This window comes from Microcebus murinus, chromosome 11, assembly GCF_040939455.1.
Source record: "Microcebus murinus isolate Inina chromosome 11, M.murinus_Inina_mat1.0, whole genome shotgun sequence".
Lineage (NCBI taxonomy): Eukaryota > Metazoa > Chordata > Mammalia > Primates > Cheirogaleidae > Microcebus > Microcebus murinus.
Window position 1 is genome coordinate 44,320,908 of NC_134114.1, and position 17,874 is coordinate 44,338,781.

The window sequence follows — 17,874 nt, forward strand, 5'->3', positions numbered from 1 at the left end:
GTTCCCACATGAGGAAACTGAGGCACAGAGACATTAAGATACTTTCTTCAATTCACAGAGTTGATAAGCAGCATAGCTGGGACTCTAACCAGGAAATGGGGCTCCTGGGCACCGTCTCTGAACCACTGTCCAGTGTTGCACAAAAGGGCCCTCCCCTGCCCCCACGGTTCCCTCCCTGCTACTTTCAAGCAGGGGGCTGGGATCGCCCTCTCTACCCGCCCACAATGCGAAACGGGTCCCGCACATTTTGGAAGACCCTCCCCATGGCCTGATGACGGTGTGTGGAAATCCCGTCTGTTCTTCAAACCTCACTTCCTCCAGGCTCGCTGCCTGCCCTCTCCTGGCAGGAGAAGTGCAGGGGCCGGCAGTGGTCGGCGGCAGGCCGGGGCAGGTGTGCGGCTGCTTCTAGCTCATGTTCCTTGAGATCAGACAGAATGGAGACCGGAGTGGCGAGACTTTCAGGTCCCGAGCGGCCAAGTGGGTCCTTAGACCGCACAGTGTGCTCTGAAAGGAGGCATGGCAGGGACGCACTCGGGCTCAGCCACCTGCTCGGGCCACAGAGGGGAGTGGGGCACGCTCAAGCATGTTGTCATTGTTATTTAATCTACTAACCTATATAGGGTTGGGAACAGCCACCTGGGCAAGATAATGAGGAAAAGTCAGCACAGAACGTCAAGGTAAGTGACAGAGCTCAGATGAGAATTCAAGAACTCTTTAAGCCTGGGCCGCATCTCGATCCCTCGTGCTCTTTATTTTATTTCTGGGAAACTAGCTTACCTGTATCTCTTTCTTGGCTTCCTCTTAGCCAGGGGCTTTCTAACAAGATTTTTGTCAGTCTCATCTTTCATTTTAAAGTGAAATATGATCAATTACCAACTACAACAGAACACGCTGAAAGCTGTGTCACCAGTGAGTCCAAAGGCCCCAGTGTAGTGTCCAGGGCTTGTTGAAAACACAACAATCAAATGGCCATTCAACCAGTCTCTTCTTCTTTCATTCCTTTTTCCTTTTTGACCTGGTACTCAATGTACATTGAAATAACATGAATGCAACAAGATGGCCTCAATTTCACAGGAGCCTGGTAACCAAAGCCAAGAGATTGCCTAGTGTCATAAAAAACAGAAACTCCTCCAAAAACACCATGCACAAGTGAAAGTGTATAATCTAAGTGTGTACCATGTCAGTTGGTGCTTCATTTTCTCATTTCACTCATCATCATAAAGTTTCTTTCAGGAAAGGGGTCATTTACTCAATGATAGCAGTTCTCTATGGGAACAGAGCTGGGCCGCTCCTGAGCAGTGCCCTGGCTGGCACCTGGCATCCGGCCTGAGGAGAGCAGGAGGCAATGCAGAAGTGGTTCTGGACTCAGTCTCCTCATCTGTTAAATAGAGAGCTTGGTCTAGCCTTAGATAATTTCTAAAGTTCCTTCCAATTAAAAAAAAAAAAGTGTGGTTTACTTAGTAGTTCTAGACCGGATCTGTGTTCTGAGTCTTTAATTAATCAAGAAAATGCTCTTAGCTTTGAACCAAATGTGGGGCCATCAAGAGGTGAGTAGCAGAGATGGGAGTGTAGGTGGATGCTGGACTTCGCTAGCCCAGAGGAGGATTTTCTGGTGATTAGAAAACGTGCCCTTCTTGGGTGGAAGTGCCTCTCAGGTGCATGGCTTACTGAGCTGACAGTCCCTTGTATAAATTAGGAACAGGCACATCTTCCTCTGCAGGTGAAGCTTGTGCCAGGCTGCTCTGCTTGGTGAATGAAGCCCCCACTCCTCAGCCAAGCCCCCTTGGGCAGTGCGCCACCTGCACAGCCTACCTGAAGACCAGTGCGACGAGTGTCATAGCCACGAACAGAATCCTACCAAAGCCTCCACAGTCCCTAGGCAGGAACCCCCCGATTATTCTGTGTTCTCCAAACTCTTCTACCCAAACAAACACACACCTTGGTGCCAATATGAGTGGAGATTTTTGAACTATAACACCTGGACCTCTCACTTTGCAGAAGAAGCCTGTTTTGTGAATAAGCATGGATGGGACAGAATCTTAGCCTGGGTTCTCCCAGCAAGCAGAGCCTGAGAAAAGAGCATGAATGCGGGAGGTTTATTTTGGGAAATACAGTACAGGTACCAAGAATGGGAAACTGAGCTGGTCCCTATTATGGTCAAGTGGGCCCCCATCCTGCTTGGACCTCGGAGGAACTGTAGAAACCATATCTCAGGACTGTCCTTTCAAGGAACAGAAGAGAGGAGCCATTTCCTGGCTTCTGGCTCCTGGCACCAATGGGTTAAGAGTTGACCTTGGAGTGTTAACACCTCAAACATCTGTGCAAGTATGTCAGGATGGTTAAGTTGATGGTGATGCTAGCACAGGTATTGGGGCAGGCAAACTCATGTCCAGATAAGTGTCCATTCTGATAAAGATGAATTACTGATTCCTCCAGGGCAGAAGATATGTAATGTAAAAATCTATCAACAAAAGACTGGCTGGTCTCCTTCAGGGATGTGTGCCACATGGAGTGTTCCACGTCAGTCTCTCTGGTAACAATCAGACATTCACTCAGTACAGCAGTTGCTAGACTGGACTTGGTGAGATGGTACTCACGGTGTTGGGGCCCTGCAGAGCCTCTATCCCTGCCTCATGTCCCCTCTGTCATGCATGTCCTGGAGTGGCTAGGGAGAGAGGCTGGCTGGTATCCTTGGGACAACCTGTCACCTTGTCATTCAGTGCTGCACTTGCAGGGGAGGTTTTCTGGTGGGCCTTGATGTGAGACAGAGATCCCCGTGCTATGTGTCCAGTCCCATAGGTCTATCTTTGTGGTTTTCTCCAAACTTCCTTTGCAAGTTTGCTTCTTTGAGGCTTCTGACCCAACCAGCAAGCCATTCGGCACTGCCAATGGGCCCAGGCCCTTAACTCAGACCACTTCTCCCTCCCTGCAAAGAGAATGAGCAAGTACATGGTTCATGGCTCTGCCCACTGGGAGGAGCGGCCTTCACTGTCCTTCAGGGCCATCCCTGAAATGGGATGTGGTCTGGTGGCATCCCTCTTTCACTACTGCCCACTTGTCCAGGCTATCCATCCATGAACCAAGTGCAAGTTTTTTCCTCATTGGCTGGTTGTAGAGAACTATAAGGCCTTAGGTGTGAACTGAGCAAGGGAGGTAGATAACACAGAAATCTGGGACAGATGGAATTTACTTGTGCCCTCTGGATCTCTTCTGGCCCATTTTCATTATGTGACTGATAGATTATTGCTGCACCTGCCCACCATTGTGACTGACACTGTGGATCTGAAAACAGCTGGCTCAACACAGGTGGCTCTGGCTGTATGATCACTTGATGTTCCAAGGTCACAGGATTCATCTTTATCAGAGCCTGGGCGGGGGGTAGGTGGGGGAGCTAGTTCTCAAATGGAATAGACTTTTCTGCTGCAGAATGAAGGCTGAGCTCCAGAGCCACAGGACCTGTGCTGCAGCCCTCCTTATTGGACTTCACAGAGACTCTGTACACACAATATCTTTATTTGCAATAAGTAGCGCCATGAACTCTGCTGGTCATCTAGCATGACAGGGCCACTTGTGTCTCAGCCTGAATCTGCTGCAGATATGACTGTGACACTCACAACTGGCAGCCATCCAAGTCATCCATACATGGGTCTAGGTCAGAGCAATATTCCCAAGTGTGGTATATGCTGTCTTTGATTTCTAAAGATTTTGGTGGTTTTAAAACCCTTCAAAATTCTTTGATTCTCATTCCATTAAGAGATGGGGTGCAGGTCCTATTCTCTAGAATATGGCTAACCTTTTTACTGCTTCAACTAATAGGATATACTGATGACTTCTGAGGCTGGATCATAAAAGGCCACATAGTTTCTCCCTTTTCCAGCGAGACCCGTGCTCTTCCCACTACCCCAAAGCTGCTGCATTGTGAATAGTCTAAGCCATGTGGAGGTGCTGTGTGTTGATACTCCAGTTGATGGTCCTCCCTGAGCCTGGCCTTCAAGTGAACCAGTGCAGGCATTAGAAATATAAGTGAGGGTGACTCCAGAAGGTTCCAGTCCAGTCTGTGTCACTCTCAACCATTCGAGTTTTCCCAACTTAGGTTCTAGCCAGCCTTTCCCAACTGGAGTTCTTCATCTGAGCCACAGAAGATGGAAAATGGGTTGAATGACTATTTTCTCAGTCCTCCCAAGTATAGTACATCACTAATACCATGCTAGACACATAGGAGAGAAATTAGTTCATTCCATACAAATGAATGTTTTAGGGAATTAGGGCTGAATTCTATCATAGACCCAGGTTTACAAAAGCTGGCAGAAATCAAAGGGTAGAGACAAAACATTTCTTCTGTGTTCTATCTAAATTTATGACCCACAGAATCCATGAGTGAAATAAAAACTTATGTCATTAAGTTTTGTGGTTTTTTTAATGTAACAATAGAAAACTAGAATAAGGTACAAGATCTAACACCTCAAAGATTTTGCACCAGCATGCCCCAGATCCCTGGACTCCTAAAAATGTCACTGGTGGGGCAGGTTGGGGAATCTTTGTGGGGTTGCATTTTTACCCTCAGATACACAAGTTGTTACTTCTATTTACTAGGTTAAACTTGTGTGATGTCATCAAGATAGTGTTCCTACACATTCCATATGCCTATGGAATATTAAGACAATTAAGATCCCTATGGACTATTTTGTGACATTGCACAAGAGGCTTCATGTTGCCTTAGGCAAGATTACCAATATGTACTGATGTCCTTCTCACTTAAAGACCTGCTTTTGATTCTGTTTATTGATGAGGGGTTGAAAAGAACACATTCACCAGATCAATTGCAACATACAGAGTGCCAGAGGCTATGTTGATCTGTTTTAGTAAAGATATCACATCTGGCTCAGCAGTTGAGACTGAAAATACCACTTGGTTAAGTTTATAGTAGTCCACTATCATCCACTGTGATCTGTCAGTTTATTTTTTCAAGGGCCATATAGGTGAATTATATAGGGATATGCTGGAGACCATCGTCCCTGTATGCTTTGAATCTTTGGTAGTGGCGGCATCAATCCTGTTCATGTTGACTTGGGCATACTCTCCAGGTGGAGTTGGGGTTACATAGTTTCAGAGGCTTCCACTTGGCCCTTCCTACCCTAATAGCTCTTACTCAATAGGCCAGGGAACCAATGGGATTCTGCCAGATGCTTTGTTTACTCATCCAAATTATGCCCTTGGAGAATGGAGGGGGAAAATAACAACAGGTTGGGTCCAAGGACCCAGTGGATCCACTTTGAGATGTACTTGTGCCAGCTTTCATTTTTTCCAGTTCTATGGGTCAAGTGCCACTCTGGTTAGCTGTCCATCTGTCCCACTTCTGGGAACACCCTGGTCTTTTAGCCATAGCCACAGATGCCTGAGGGCCAAGGCATTGTCCAACCTTGTTGCCCATTATAATAGTCACATATACCTTGCTGTGGTCACTTAAGATTTGACACCTGGCCTTTGTCATTCCAGTATCCTATCATCCTGATGATGCCAAGGAGCCCAGCCCATGGTAGCACCCCATACCACCAACCCCAGTCCACAGGGTCAGCTGCCACTGGAGCTTCTCAAAAGATACCATGCTCTCTTTGTCAGTGCATTTCTCATTGCTTTAGTCAAAGGAATGCCCTCTGGGACTTCCACGGGGAATATAGAGAGATGAAGAGTTATCTTATCTCACTGATAAATTCACTCTAACATCTCCATTCCCTTTGACTCCTCCTCGGTACTCCACCAAGGTTATTCTAGCAACTCTACCTTATTCACTATGGTCCACTGTGTTCAGGCTTCAAGTAGTCATCACTGTTGTGTGTCAGCACTGAATCTATATGTTTTTGCCAAGATGTTAAATTCTGAGTTAGGGAGGAAGTCCTCCATAAATCAACTAATTCTCCCACTCATCTTTATATTGAGGCCTCCCGTGTCTAACCCTCTCAAGGTATACTTCCATGAGTGTTTTCCTGGTTTCTGCTACTGTCCATTTGCTAGGTCTTGACAGTCTTTTGGAATACAAGGAACAACCGTTATACTTCCTGGATCAGACTGTCCTGAGATCTGACTCTAGTTATTGATCACAAGAAGAGGGCAAGGTCAGATCTTGAAGAGGACAAGCATTGTCTTATGAAGCACCTGTCCCAGATGAGGCCTCTGCTGCATATAAGAGGAGTCTGTTTAACTCTAAAAAGGGGACGATAGTTTTTTATTTGAGTCCAGAGGGTTCGAAAGTCTGGGTGTTCATTTTTTTCAGGCTTGTTTGCCCTTAAGTCCCCATTGCAGGTCTCAGAATCCTATTCCTTCTTTATCAGAAGTTTTGACTTTGACAAAAAAGATCCGTTGAGGATGTGTATTCAGTAGTCTTTGCAGCCCTGCCACCCTTAAAATTAAAGTCTAGCCCTGATTTTCAACACGGTGTATCCTACAGCTGCAGAATCTAATGTCTTAGAACGTTACCAAGCAAGCTTGATAAACGAATGGTTAGTTGACATGAACCTGTCTGTGATAAATCATATTTTGCAAAGACGACTGCAACAATATCTCACAGCCCATGTGAAATGTGTACTTATCACCCTCCCATCACAAGATAGAGTCTGTTTCTCTGTTCTCCTAAATAGGCTCAGCCCTGTGACTACTTTGATCAAAAAAGCAGGGTAGAAGTGATATAATGCTAATTCTGGGTGTAGCTGTCCGTAACTGGCCTGGCACTTCTACTTCCTGCCCTTTGGAATGTCTGCTTGGTGGAAGACAAGCCACCTTGTTAGAGGTGTGACTACCCTGAGCCCTCCGTACTGTGAGAACCCCAGCTGAGCTTGCAGCTGACAGCAGCCTCAACTGCCAGCCATGTGAGTGAGCCATTTTGAACTTCAAGCCCAATGAAACCTTCAGTTGACTTTGCACTTGGACATCATGTGGCTAAAACTACATGAGAATATGTTTTTGAAGCCCTTGGCACATAGTAAATTAGTCCCAAGTACAGGGTATGCTATTTTAAGAATTCCCTTCTAAATAAGCAGCTGAAGTGTTTCTTTGTAGAGAATTTAGAGGTTCCATGTTTCATACCCAGTATCTGAGCTTAGACAAGGAATTGTTCCTGGCCCCCAGAAGGTTGGCCAGCATCCTCAGAAATGGCTTGGTTGGAAGCTCTGCGTAACATGGATGTTCCAGACTAAAGAGCTTCTGTCTTGGGGAGTTTGAGTGTTAGAGATGTTGAGAAGGAAGGATGTTGAGAGGTAACTGTGGAGAAAGTGATGGGCCAGAGGCTGGGAGCCATGGAAGCGTTAAGAAGGAGGAGCCAAAAGAAGAACAGACGATGACAAGGTCACATTCCAGCCCTCCATAAACTGGAGAGTCTGGGTGTGATGGGTGTTGGAATTTGAGTGATGTTCTGGTGTTCCAGCTTTCTTCCCCATGAACACCAACAATATCTCCCCATTAATGGCACATCCTGAATAAATAGTTCTTACATCCTGAATGAAACCCTCCACCCCATTTGTGTATTTTCAATTTTTGCTTAAGATGTTATTAAAGAGTTGACTTTAGGTATTATATTTTAAAATTATATTTAAAGGAAGTTACTGCCTCCTATGCTAAATGTATTTCATTAATCACTTAAAATCTTGGGAATGGCTTCCCTGTATTGGTATCTGGCATCAGATTTGTTCTTTCTTGCTTTAAATTGAGTGTTCTACGGTATGATCAACTGCATCTGTATGGTACCTCTTTGTTCTGTGTTTTCAGCATACTAATGATTAAAACAAGATTTGAAAATCAGCTACTCTTGTTGAGAAGAGTACCTTCAGATCAGGTCTAAGCTGAAATGGCTCCCATAGGGCAGAAGTTGGGTACGGCATGAGACTTCCCGTGTAGCATCTTCAAATTTCCTCTGCAGCAGTCTTGAATTTCACCATTTAAACAATCTGCTACAAATATCTTAGTGGCTACTACTACACTTTTAAATGGCAACAAGTCTAATGTAATAAAAGAAAAAATCTCTTTTAAAATGTCTCTAAGGGTGGTACATTAGGACAGAAGATGAGCTGAGTGAGCAGGGATAAGAGTTTTTATTGGGTATGCAGGGAGGGACTGGTCAGTATGGATTGGGTGGGACGGACTTGGGTTTACATTAGTGAAAAAAGACTTGACAGTCTTGGTTAATCACAAACTTGATATAAGCTCAAAGTGTGGCACTTTTGCCAAAGGATTTAATAAAGTTTGTTCTGAATTAATTTTAAAAAGTGCCCAGATGAAGGAAGGTCATTGTCCAACTAGACACTGCACACAACAGATCCAACTATATTAACAGTGTGCATGGTAGTGCATTTAGCAGTTATTCAGAGAGCCACAACAAGCCAGATATCCAGGATACTGAATGGATATTTCATTTCTTCTATACATCTATCTATCCTTTCAACAAAAATTTATTGATCATCTCTATGTTTCAGGAACAATTCTAGAGAAACAAAAATGCATAGACCAGTTTCTGTTTCAAGATATGCACAGTCCAGTAGGACTAACATACAAGCAAATAGACCATTACCATTCAATATTGGAAATCAACATCATAATTTCTATATGCCCAGATTGCCCAGGAACCAGAAGAGAGAGTACCCAGCTCTTCCTGAAAGGGTCAGGGACATTCTCTGTAGAGGTAAGGCTTATAGTGACACTTAAATAATTTTAAAAGTTAATGATCTATTAGGTGCATATCATGAGGAAAATGAAATCTAGGAATAGGGAACAGTCTAGGCAAAAACTCAGAGGCATGAGTGAGTGGAACAAATTTAGGAAACATCAAGTGATTTCTGTGAGACTGGGCTGTAGGAAGCAAAAATGAAAATAATGAGGCTAGAAAGCTAAGAGAAAGCTCAAGAAAGGACCTTTATGACCTCCAAGGAAATTTGGATTTTATTCTGTAAGAAGTGGGGCTCCACCAAAGGACTACTCTGGTAGGAGTATAGAAAGAGAATTGGATCAAGACAAACCTGAGGACAAGGAGAACAGGTAGGAAGCTATTGTAATATTAATAGTACACATGAAAAATGATAAGAACCTGAACTGAAGTAGTAGTCATGGGGAAAGAGGGACAGAATGAACAGTCAGGACAAAGAAAGAACTCAGTGACATGTTCATCAGCCCTTCCACGCCACAATCTCCAACATTTCATGCAGCCCTGTGATACTTCATCTCCTCCCTTCCATTAGCACTTTTCACCATCTAACACATCCTATATTTTACTAATATATCTTGTTTATTGTCTGCCTGCCTCTCTAGAATTTAAGTAAACTCCATGAAGGGCAAGAATTTTTATCTGTTTGGTTCATTGCTATGTCACCAGTGCATGGCACAGAATAGGTAAACAAGTGTGTTCTCATTGGTAGAAGGGATTAGACTAAAAAAAAATCTTGTATTGTTCCTGGGGTAAAATTCATCTAACAAGATATTTAATAATAAAAAGCTGAATGTTTTTCCTCTTAGATCAAGAACAAGACAAAGATAACCCTTTCTATTTAACATTGTATTAAAGTCCTAGTTAGTTCAGTAAGACAAGCAAAATAAACAAAGGTATTCAAAGTTGAAAGGAAAAAGTAAACTATCTTTATTTGCTAATCATCTGTGTTGAAAATCCTATGGAATCTACAATAAAACTATTAGAAATAATAAATGAGGTTGGATATGTTGCAGATACAAGGTCAATATAAAGAATCAATTGTATTTTTATATACCAGTAACAAAGACTTAGAGATTAAAATTTAAAATACAATGTCACTTATAATAACATCAGAAATGTAAAAAACTCAGGGATAAATCTGACAAAATTACAAAGCATTGCTGGGAGAAATTTTAAAAACCTAAATAAATGAAGAGATACATTGTGTTTATGGGTTGGAAAACTAAACATTATTAAGATGTCAATTGTCCCTGAAAGTGGGTTTATTTTAGGCAGCATATAGTTGAGTCTTATATATTTATTCACTCTGCCAATCTCTGCCTATTAATTGTGGTACTTAGACCACCTAATGTGATTATGGATATGGTCAGATTTAAGTCTATCATCTTGCTATTTGTTTTCCATTTTTCTCATCTATTATTTGTTCGCCATTTCCTCTCCTACATAGAGTACTTTTTATGATTTCATTTGATCTCTTTTATTGTCTTGTTAGGTAAAACTCTTTGTTTTATTATACTGTACTTCACATATCACTTAAGAACCATATAATAAATTATATTCATTATCCTCACATTATGTACAGAGGGAAAAACAACAACAACATCAACAACAACAACAACACAAAATGGCAGCAGTTCCATAATCCTCCAAGGCTTTGTGCTATTTTTGGCATACCTTTTTCTTTACATATATTATAAACTATATTCTATTATTATTTTTGTTTAAATAGTCAGTTACCTTTTAAAGAAATTTAAATAATAAGGAAAAAGCTTACATATTTGCCTATGTTACAACCATTTCCATGCTCTTTATTCCTTGTGTGGATTCAGATTTCCATCTGGTGTCATCTTCCTTCTGCCTGAAGAATTTCTGTAACGTTTTTTGTAGTGTGGATCTGCTGGTGACAAATTCTTTTCTTCTGCTGTATGACTGCAAAGTCTTTATTTTGCCTGCATTTCTGAAAGATCTACTCACTGGATATAGAATTCAAGGTTGACAGTTTTTCATCTTTAAAGGTGCTGCTCCACTGTCATCTCACTTGCGTTGCTTCTGATGAGGAACTTCTGCATTTTGTTTTTTGCTCCACTGTACATAATGCATCTTTTTTTATATGGCCATTTTTTAGATTTTTCTCTTTACACTGGTATTGAGTAATTTGTTTATGGTTTTCCTTGTTTTGGTTTTATTTATGGCTCCTGTGCTTGGGTCTTTCCCCGTTTCCCCCGTCTACTCATCTACTCTCCTTTTAAACATCATTTACATGAACATTGGGGCCCTTGAAATTGTTCCACAAGTCAGTGAGTCTCTGTTTTCTTTGTTTTCATTTCTTTTTCTCTCTGTGTTTAGTTGGGGATAGTGTCTACTGCTATGTCTTAAAGTTTCTTAAATTTTTTGTTTTTGCAAAGCCCCATTTGCCACTAATTCCACCCAACAAAATTTTTATGATAGAAATTGTAGTTTTCATCACTAGAAGTTCAATTTGGGTCTTATGTCTGTACTTCACTAGTTGACCACATGTAATATGGCTAAAGGAATTGTTTGAATGTCCTTGTCTGTTATTTCTAATATCTGTCAGTTCTGGGTTGGTTTGGGTTGATTTTTCTCCTCAGTATTTGTCTTATTTTCCTACTTTCTTGCATACCTGGTAATTTTTTACTAGATGCCATTCTTTGTGAATTTTACTTTATGGGTACTGGCCACTTTTGTATTCCCATAAATGTTCTTGAGCTTTGTTTTGGGATACAGTTAAGTTGCTTATAAACAGTTTGCTCCTTTTGGGTCTTGTTTTTAGGATTTGTTAGGTGAAACCTGGAGCTATTTTAGTCTAGTCTGAATTATTTTTCATTACTGAGGAAAGAGCCTTCTGAGCACTCTACCCAATGTCCCACAAATTATGAAGTTTTTTGGTCTAGCTGGTGGAAACAGGCGCTATGCATGATCTTGTTCTTTCTAATTTGGGGAGGTGATATTTTCCTCATTGGACAGTATTCTCACATGCATTCACTGATTAGTACTCTGCTGAATAATCGAGGGGAACCCTCTGTAGATCTCTGATGTTCTTTCTCTGTGCAGTTCTCTCCTCTTCAGTTCTTTGTCCTGCAAACTCTAGCTGTCTTGGTCTCCAGGATCTGATTTCTATCTTTTCTCAGGGCATCCACTGGACTCCTGTGCCTGCCTGGATTGCAGCATGGGGGGCTGAAAACTCTCTTGAGGCAGTAAGTTTTTGCAAGGCCTATTTTGGAGGGGCAATTGTCTGTTTCCTATCTTTTGGGAATCACTGTTTTATTGTTGCCTGATATTTGGTGCCTTGAAAACTATTGTTTTATATATTTTGTTCACTATTTCAGTTGTTCCAGGAAGGAAGGTAAGTCTGGTCCCTATTACTCCATGTTAGCCAGCAGTGGAGGTACCTTGAAACAAATCCAGTGCTACATCTGACCTTTCATTTGTAGAACATGTCTTAGGTGTCCTACTATTTGCAAAGATCTTGCATGCAGAAACCAAGCTGAATTTATCTTTGTAACCCCAGATGATTGACACAGGCCTTTGCAAATAGTTAGTAAATTGAATAGCTGTAGGACAAGCAGGTGAAATGTTCACAAAGGGATACTTTTTACCTTATTTTATGCAAAGAAGAAATATCTCACTGAGAGTCCAGTAATGAAACTTGAAAAAGAGGTAGTGATCTTTCTATTATGGGAAGTGTTCAAGCAGAGTGAAGATGCTCATTTGCTAGGAATCGGCATTTCTGTATTATCTAGAGAAAAATCTCAGTTTGGTGCATTTTCCTTTAGCACCTCTCTGTCTTATTCTTTGACAAATGTGCAATATTATAAAAAGAATTGTTAAGGACTCTCTAGATTAATTATTACTTAATTATGTATGACTCTCTGTCTAGATTAATTATAAAAAGGATGTTCCCCTCAAAACTTTTCTATAGCTGTATCCCCTACATCAAGTAACATCAGGTAATAAGAAAGTCTATTATCCCCACTTGGCTGACTGAGAAACAGGTATATAGGGAGTTTAGAGGACTTCTTTTAAGTCACATAGTCAACCAGAGAATTAAGTCAAGAACACAGTTCCCTATATACTTGACAACATCCTTCCCCTTTGGCTGTGCTGCCTCAGGATACCATAGGAGGCTTAAAAAGTCCAATTATTATTTCTTTAAATGTGGGTTTTGAAAAGGAGTCAGGAACAAAGACAGTGGACCAACTGTAGGACTTAGATAACGTGGCATGCATTTCCACCATAGAAAGTAAGGCTGAAATTGGAGTTGTTCTGCAGCAGAGGTTAAATAATAAGAAAATGGATTAGTGATCCCCAAGGCCCTGCTGATCTGAAGAATCTAGGTAAACATTGAATTAAATCGGATAAGCAGGGGTTCAGGTAAGCCAGACAGTTTTCAAAGTAAATAAAACACATCTAGTAACACAACCTCATTTCAGATAACAGAGCTTCTGGATACAGGAGTGTTAGATAATCAGGGCTTCGCAGCATAAACAAAGGAACTGTGGAAGCAGAAGGAACTAAAGGAGGGGATTCGAGTAACAAGGGAGCCTGGTATGGATCACCTCACTCTGTTTGACTTTGGATGATTAAATTTCCAAATTTCAGCCTTGTAGGGTGGCGAACAGGATAGATGACAAAATGTGTTGTGACTTATGAATGTGGATGGAGGAAGGCAGGACAGAGGAGAAGCTATGAAGGATAAGACTGCAGCATCCTGTTCATGATGGAGGAACAGGGAGGATGTGAAGGAGGGTTGAGGGGAAGGGGTGAAGGGCGTTAGCAGGGTGCAGGCTTTAGCCATCCGGCTCCCTTGCACACTTATGGCGCGATGGAAATGGGAAGGAGAACTAATGGGCCAAACAAGAGTGGATTACTGAGTGTGAGCATCAGACCTGGTTAGGAGGAGTGGGCTCTGTGCACCACCACCACCACCCGCCTCCTTGCCCCACCACTCTGTCTCCTAGATCCCAAGCCCTCTCTCAACCCAGCTGTGCTGCCCGGGGCTCAGGACCAGCAGAGCAGAGGCAGGGCCCTGGAGGTGGGGAGCAAAGAGGATAAAAGGATCCAAAAGCATAGAGAAGAAGAAGTAGAGATGGTCCAGCTGAGAGGAAGGAGGGAGTGAGTGTTTCGCCAAACCAGAAATGGGAAGATAGTGTTTGGGGCAGAGGCTCTATTTCCGGCTTCTTTTATAGCCTCTGTAACATGGTTATTTCTCCCACGAGTTGAAAGCAGCAGGGACAGGAGATACTTTTTTTTTTTGAGAAAAGCATTCCCATTTTTATTGCCTTTCCATATTCTGAATAAGTCTAAAGAGAGCCTCAATTTGGTGCCAATATTCCTTTAATACCTCTCAAACATTTCCTTGTCTACTCCACCCTCTTTTTTTTTTTTTTAACAAAGAGTGAAGAGGCCTTGCTTTAAGAGCCCTGGTAAGCAACCATGGTTAGCTGGAATTCAATCACAAAGCTTTGTTTCTATAGTATTTATTTCTATTGATAGCAAGTGAACTAGTTTAAAATTTACAGTGGCTATACTTTTCTTCTAAAAAATGTATTGCATTGAAATTCAAGCTGAGTGATTTGAAACTAATTATCAAAATAATTCATCATTGACTTAAATGTCAAAAAAAATGACAGGTGGGAAAAAACCCTGGTCTGGGAATCAGGAATCTGCCATGAATTCTAAGTGTGATTTTGGGTCATGATAATTTCATTTTCATTTTTGTTAATGAAAGACATATAACTGCTAGCCAGAACTTAGCATGAGATGTCCAAAGTTTTAACATATTGAGTTACTAAAGTTCTAGTCAAAGACAAAGAAATACGATGTTTTGGTGAGTCTGTGCCAATTTAACACATGTATAAGCTCAGAAATATCAAAGGTTCACATGAAGACCTCCATCCTTAAAGGGGCTTTTGGATGCCAACATTTGGACTAGATTATTTGTAAGGGACCTTCCAGTTCCAAAATGCTGTGCCAAGTATTCAACCTGAGAGCCAGCCAAGGCAATGATCTGATAGGAAGAATAATGATAGATTATCATAATAAAATCACATTTGCCCTTATCTCTGGCTCATCTCTCAAGGAGGTAGGCTGGAATGAATCTACTTAAAGTGGAGGTCAGATGCCAAACATAACCATTTCCCATGTCACCTAAATCCTTCTCTCCTAAGAAAGATTTCTTCACCAAACTTTTATCACACTTTTTTTGTTGTTGTTGAAGGTCAAAGGAATTGGGGGCTTAACTAGATGAACTGGGCCAGGAGGACAAGCTGATGGCTTTTGCTGGCCTATTGGTGGCCTCCATGGGAGGGACTGAACCTCTTGCCTCTACCTCATGGAGCTTCCCCTGGTTGGCTGCCCAGAGAATTTCTAACTGCGGGATCTCCCTGACAGCGTCACTTCTTTGCACTCACAGGGGAAACAGCAGGAGCTAGTACAGGAGCTTGGGAGGCTGACAGCCTGGGTTCAAATTTCCACTCCCAGAGGGAGCCTCCATTTTATTAAAACTTTTACATTTATCTAGCACAATAACTCAGGGAGGTAGGTTCAATTTCAGGGCAGTTGCTGTTCTAAACCTTTGTGTGAATTAGAAAAGCAACAGGCTTCCTTCCCCTAACCAAACCATATGTACACACTCCGTACCCAGGAAGTACAAGTGGACACCCCATCCCCAGGGACACCCCGTCCCCAGGGACACCCCATCCCCAGGGACACCCCATCCCCAGGGACACCCATCCCCAGGGCCCAGGCAGGCTCCCAGGCTCAGGGCTTGGCCAGCAGAGCAGGCTGAGGATTTTGGCATCAAAAATGCCCCTGCACTAGGTGCTTTTATGAAGGGCTCAACCTACCCACCCTGCACAGTGGCCCTGACAGCACATTTTACAGCCAGAGGAGGTTAAATATTTATGTTTTAAAAAGCTCACCCCAGCTTGTTTTGTGGAAAACAGATTAGGGGAGGATGCAGTTGGATGTGGGGAGTTGTTAAAAGCCTGTGGCAGCTGTCCAGGTGGGAGAGGACAGGTGTCGAGGTGAGTGGCAGGGTAGTGGCAGGACTGTGAGAAGTGGACAGACTCCAGGAATGTTAGGGAGACCAGGGGCTGCTGTGAGGATTCAAGAGATGATGATGATGATATTACAGATGCTACTGACTGAGAGCTTGTATGTACCAGGCACTCAGTTATTCATACAAGTTCTTTGAACCAGGAAAATTGATTACATTTCATCATTGCATGAATGCCCCAAGTGCCCTGCCCACAGTAGACCGTTCATCAGTGGCAAATACTGGCATGATTACCATTGGGCAGTCGGTCTTCAACATTCCTCCCTTAGTTAAGGAGCCCTAGCATGTGGGCGTGGGCGGTGGTAGCCGGGGTAGGTGGTGGTAGGTGGAGTGGGCAGTGGAACATAATGAAGACAGTGGCTTCATCACATTCTGAGCATCAGCCTAGATTCCTCCTGTAACTTTTCAAGGCTACAGATATTCAACGCCACCTCCATTCAGTTGGTCTGGAGTAGAGATCTTGGTATCAATGTTTTAAAAGCTCCCCAGATAGCCAGGGTTGAGAAGCACTGAGTTAAAAGAAGAGTCTTTGGAATCAGACAAATCAAGGTAAAATCCTAGCCCTGCTCTTCACAGGCTTGTTTCTCTTGCCTAAGCCTCAGCTCTCCTACTGTAGGAGGATGGAAATGCCTCCCCTTCGAGGTTATGTGAGTATTCAATGAGGTGTTATATGTACTTCGTGGGACCTCCAGGACATCTCTGTTCACACGTAGCTTAGCCCATAATGCGGGTTCAATAGATGTGACGGCCATGACAGTGGGTCAGGAAGCAAAGAGACCTAACAGGGCCACAGGCCAGCCCCGGGGGAGAGCTCTACATCCATCACTCAGTCTATGCCCTGTGCAAAGTGCACTTGTCTCTGTCACAGATGCAGAAACCCAGGCCTGGGGGGTAAATACTCTTCCCAGGGCACCAAGGGGGAGAGCTGGGACTTGTGTCCTGTTCTGTGTCTTTCTACTATACCATAGGAATCGAATTCAGGCCATGGCTAATTACTCTAGAGAAAGGCTTAGTACAGTAGAGACGCTGGGGGAGGAAGAGCCCTTGTCCATCCTGCTCCCCACTGCTGGGCGGGGCCACAGAGGAAGGCGGGGGAGTAGCCAGCAGACCCTCCCCCGCCCCCCTTTCGCTAACCCCCAAGCAAGGAGCCTCCCAGACAAGAACTGAGTGGTGGGAAGTGGGTGAGGGGGGAGGCCAGGAACAGAGGGGTGCTGCTGATTTGGGGTGAGCAGAGAATCACAGAGCTAGTGTACAGTCATAGGAATGAATGCGATGACATACACCTGCCAATGCAACGGCTGGTAGGCAGTAGAATGCAGTAAATGATATTTCACCTTTTTCTTTCTTCAGAGCTGCCTCCTACCCTTAAGATAAGGGCAGGAGACCATCCTCTTCTGTAGGACATATCTGTTGGCTTGTCTGCCCATCCTTTCCCTTTTTGGAAATTGCTCCTCCACCAACACGTTTATGGGGACAACTACGTCTATGCAATGTCACCTTTAGTCTTTGGGAGATTCAGACGGGCTATACAATAGAGAAAAACAGCCCCCGACATGGAAAATTTTGATTTTATTTTTTTCATGTGTATTTGTTTTTATCAAAGCAGGGAATCCACTATTGGCCAGACACAACTGCATTTAGATGCTGAATTGGTGCCCAAGGACGTCCCAAACCACTGCCTGGGAATGCCACTTTCTCATAAGAAATCAGAAACCAACACTAGCAGCTTCCCTGCTAAGTAAAAAAAAAAAAAAAAAAAAAAATTACATAATTCTTTCTGCACCACTGCATTAGGCAGATTTTTTTTCTTTTCCTGAACGTACAGTAAATCCCAAGTGGTTTAAGCCATGGTGCCTCTCCTTAAACACAATATGAAATTGCTACTAAATTTAAATAAAAAATAAATTCTGTGTTGTGTTAGGAGATTCTCCTGCCAAAAACTCTCACACAATTAACACACTAGCAGAATGTGTTGCTAATTTCATGCCACTGGAGTCTTTTCTGCTTCAGAATATAGAAACAAAATCGGGTCAGAGCTCCAATAATAACAGGATTTTGTTAAAATATACAGCCTTGTGTTGTAGATATGCTGTAGGCATGGGTGGGA